General features: G+C 53.1%; 1 non-coding gene across 1 annotated transcript; it reads left to right on the top strand.

The window, feature by feature from the left end:
- Positions 1-3,014: 3,014 nt before the first annotated feature.
- On the top strand, positions 3,015-3,170 carry LOC135599573 (5.8S ribosomal RNA). The gene has a single exon (XR_010481926.1). It is a non-coding gene; the product is annotated as a 5.8S ribosomal RNA (ribosomal RNA).
- Positions 3,171-4,634: the final 1,464 nt, after the last annotated feature.

The raw sequence follows: 4,634 nt of genomic DNA, 5'->3' as shown, positions 1-4,634 counted from the left end.
TATCTCAGCACCCTGGAACCACTTGGGTGGCACAAGTCTTGATGGGGCTTTCGTATAGCAGGGACGGTGCTGCCTCTCACTTCGCTCGCTGTCCGTTGCTCGCTGCTCGCTCGCGTAGCCAAAAATGTACAGTTTTGGCCCATTTTTGGGCCGTTTTGGCCTGTTTTCGGGCCGTTCTTGCGTGCCGTGACGATCGCCATGAGCGGAGCAAAACGTCAGCCATCTCAGCACCATGGAACCCCTCGGGTGGAACAGAGCTGGATGGGGCTTTCGTATAGCAGGGAATGTGCTGCCTCTCGCTTCGCTCGCTGTCCGCCACTTGTCGCTTGCTTGCGCAACCAAAAATGTCCAGTTTTGGCCCGTTTTTGGGCCGTTTTGGCCTATTTTTTGGTTGTTCTCATGTGCCGCGACGACCGTTGTGAGCGGAGCAAAACGTAAGCCATCTTAGCACCCTAGAACCCCCCGGGTGGTACAAGGCTGGATGGGGCTTTCGTATAGCAGGGACGGTGCTGCCTCTCGCTTCGCTTGTCCATCGCTCGTCACTCGCTTGTGCAGCCAAATATGGCCAGTTTTGGCTCGTTTTTGGGCTATTTTGGCCTGTTTTTGGGCTGTTCTTGCGTGTCGCGGCAACCGTCATGAGCGGAGCAAAATGTCAGCTATCTCAGCCCCTAGAACCCCCTGGGTGGCATGGGGCTGGATGGGGCTTTCGTATAGCAGGGACGGTGCTGCCTCTCGCTTCGCTCATTGTTCGCCGCTCACCACTTGCTTCGCTCGTTTTTAGGCCATTTTGGCCTATTTTTGGGTTGTTCTTGCTTGCCGCGGTGACCGTCGTGAGCAGAGCAAAACGTCAGCCATCTCAGCACCCTGGAACCCCTCGGGTGGCACAAGACTTGATGGGGCTTTCATATAGCAGGGTCGGTGCTGCCTCTCGCTTCGCTCGCTATCCGCCGCTCGCCGCTCGCGCGCATAGCAAAAAATGGCCTGTTTTGGCCCATTTTTGAGTCGTTTTGGCTTGTTTTTGGGTTGTTCTTGCGTGCCGCGGCGACCGTCGTGAGCGGAGCATAACGTCAGCCATCTCAGCACCCTGGAACCCCCCGGGTGGCACAGGGCTAGATGGGGCATTCATATAGCAGGGACGGTGCTGCCTCTCGCTTCGCTCACTGGCCGCTACTCGCCGCCCGCTCGCGTAGCCAAAAATGTCCAGTTTTGGCCCGTTTTTGGGCCTTTTTGGCCTATTTTTGGGCTGTTCTTGCGTGCCGCAGTGACCTTTATGAGCAGAGCAAAATGTCAGCCATCTCAGCACCCTGGAACCCCCTGGGTGGCATAGGGCTGGATGGGGCTTTCGTATAGCACGGACGATGCTGCATCTCGCTTCGCTCGCTGTCCGCAGCTTGCCGCTCGCTCGCGCAGCCAAAAGTGGCCAGTTTTGGCTCGTTTTTGGGCTGTTTTGGCCTGTTTCTGGGCTGTTTTTGCTTCCCTTAAAATCTTCTTCTTCCTTGTGTGGCCAAAAATGCCTTGCTCTGTACTTCTTCATGCACGGCGGTGTCTTGTCGTCGATTGCCTTGTTTGATCGGCCAATTGAGTCTTTTTAAATCGTGGTTGGCGATGGGCTATTCGATGGGGTGACTGTGTCGGCATGTGAGTGGTGATGGATTTGTATGCCGCGGTGGGCTCCCTGCTATTGTGCAATTGACCACCGACGCTGCAAGTCTCTTCAATGGCTATTTGAATGGAGACGTGTGTGTTGCCTGTACAATCTACCTAGTTCCTTTGGAAATAGACATTGTTTACCTCGCTTATCCACTTCTCATGTCCTATATGAATGAGGAGTGTCGATGTCCGTGCACCTTGTGTATCCTCGAACGATGGCATGTCTCAGACCTCTCGTCTCGAGTGGCTCCAATGTTCACGTGAGTGCTCTTGGATGCAGTGGATAAGAATGTACCATGGGTCTTTGGACAATTGGCACATGATCGGTTGGCTTTCTTAGTTGCCCTTTGACGGATGACAGCCTTCCTATCATTACCACCCTTTCCCTTGTGGTAATGGGTCGGCATGTTGGGCTTGGCATCGTAGAGGACGTGCTTTCTGGTTCATCCTGCCAGTAGTCATATGCTTGTCTCAAAGATTAAGCCATACATGTGTAAGTATGAACTATTTCATACTGTGAAACTGCGAATGGCTCATTAAATCAGTTATAGTTTGTTTGATGGTACGTGCTACTCGGATAACCGTAGTAATTCTTTGATTCTCTGGGTGGTGGTGCATGCCCGTTCTTAGTTGGGGGAGCGATTTGTCTGGTTAATTCCGATAATGAACGAGACCTCAGCCTACTAACTAGCTATGCGGAGGCATCCCTCCACGGCCAGCTTCTTAGAGGGACTATGGCCGTTTAGGCCACGGAAGTTTGAGGCAATAACAGGTCTGTGATGCCCTTAGATGTTCTAGGCCGCACGCGCGCTACACTGATGTATTCAACGAGTCTATAGCCTTGGCCAACAGGCCCGGGTAATCTTTTAAAATTTTATCGTGATGGGGATAGATCATTGCAATTGTTGCTCTTCAACAAGGAATTCCTAGATAGCGCGAGTCATCAGCTCACATTGACTATGTCCCTGCCCTTTATACACACCGCCCGTCGCTCCTACCGATTGAATGGTCCGGTGAAGTGTTCGGATCGAGGCGACGGGGGCGGTTTGCCACCCACGACGTCGCGAGAAGTCCATTGAACCTTATCATTTAGAGGAAGGAGAAGTCGTAACAAGGTTTCCGTAGGTGAACCTGCGGAAGGATCATTGTCGAGACCCACTAACGAGGACGACCGTGAATGTGTCAACGATTGCTTGCCGGGCTCATACCGACAACACCCCGAATGTCGGTTCGCCCTCGGGTGGGACGACCGAGGGGATGAACTACCAACACTGGCGTGGATAACGCCAAGGAATACAAACATCGAAGTCGGAGGGCCTCGCTGCATGTAGGAGGCTACAATTCCGACGGTGACCCCATTGGACGACTCTCAGCAACGGATATCTCGGCTCTCGCATCGATGAAGGACGTAGCAAAATGCGATACCTGGTGTGAATTGTAGAATCCCTTAAACCATCGAGTCTTTGAATGCAAGTTGCGCTTGAGGCCATCCGGCTAAGGGAATGCTTGCCTGGGCATCACGCTTTCGACGCTTCGTCGTTGCCCCCTCGAGGGGTTGGGGCGAACGTGGAGGATGGCCCCCCGTGCCGAAAGGTGCGGTCGACCGAAGAGCGGGCTGTCGGTGGTTGTCGAACACGACGCGTGGTGGATGCCTTGTGCGAGCCGTACGATGTCCCTTCGAGACTCGGGCGAGACCTCGAGGACCCAAGTCGTGGTGTGAGTCGATGCCACGGACCGCGACCCCAGGTTAGGTGGGGCTACCCGCTGAGTTTAAGCATATAAATAAGCTGAGGAGAATAAACTTACGAGGATTCCCTTAGTAACGGCGAGCGAACCGAGATCAGCCCAACTTGAGAATTGGGCGGCTGCGTCGTATGAATTGTAGTCTGGAGAAGCATTCTCAGCGACGGACCTGGCCCAAGTCCCCTGGAAAGGGGCGCCGGGGAGGGTGAGAGCCCCGTCCGTGTAATATCCCTCACTTTTAAAAATTATTAATAAAGATTTATTTATAAATCGGAGGACCAATATGTAAATATAGAAATTTCAAGGACTAAACTGTTAAGTTACAAAAATAAAATAAAACCGAAAGTTTCAGTTTTATCCCACCGCCTCCCATGCTCTCTATTTCTCAAGAAATAGAGAGAGGAGCGGTGGGGCGTGGGGAAAAGAAAGAAGAAGAAGAAGAAGAAGAAGCGAGGAGGATAGCTACGGCAAGGTTGCAGCGAGGAGGTGTGTGGCGTTGGGGAAGAAAAGGGAAGAAGAGAAGAAGAGGAAGAGAAGAAGAAGAGGTTGTAATATCTCTGCTTCCTGCAGAGGAAACAGAGGAGAGGGTGTGTGTGACGCCGGGGAGGAGGAGGGAAGAAGAAGAGGAGAAGAAGAGAAGGGAAAGGAGGAGCTGCGGCTGCGGCAGTGGCAACTGCAGCTGGAAGAGAAGGAGAGGAAGAGAAGGTGAGGAAGAAGAGAAGAAGAAGAAAGGACAGAGAAGGAAGAAGGAGAAGGAAGAGGAGAAGGGAAAGAAGTAGCTGTGGCTGTGGCAGCTGCGGCTGTGGCAGGGAAAGAGGAAGAGGAAGGAAGAAGGGAAGGAGAGGAAGAAGAGAAGGGGAAGAAGGGGCTACGGCTGTGGAGATGGTAGCTGCAGCTGGAAGAGAAGAAGGAGAGGAAGATAAGCAGGGGAGGAAGAAGAGGCTGCGGTTGTGGTGGTCGCGGCCGTGATCATGGCTGCGACTGCGACTGCGGCAGTTGCAGCTAGGAAAGAAAAGAAAGTAAAGGGGGAAAAAGGGGCTGCGGACGAGGTTGCGGCCGCGGCGGCAGCAACTACGTATGCAGCAGCTGCGTCTGCGAAAGAAGGGGAGGAAGAAGGCAGTGCGGTGGAAGGGGCTGCGACTATGGCAGTGACAGCGGCGGTGGCTATGGCAGCTGCATTTGGGAAAGAAAAAAAAGGAATAAGAGTAAGAGAGAGCAGGTGGCTATGCCTCTATGTTCTG

The sequence above is a fragment of the Musa acuminata genome, chromosome BXJ2-1, assembly GCF_036884655.1.
Source record: "Musa acuminata AAA Group cultivar baxijiao chromosome BXJ2-1, Cavendish_Baxijiao_AAA, whole genome shotgun sequence".
Lineage (NCBI taxonomy): Eukaryota > Viridiplantae > Streptophyta > Magnoliopsida > Zingiberales > Musaceae > Musa > Musa acuminata.
Note: the sequence above shows the minus strand (reverse complement) of the source record. Positions and strands in the feature narration are given on the sequence as shown.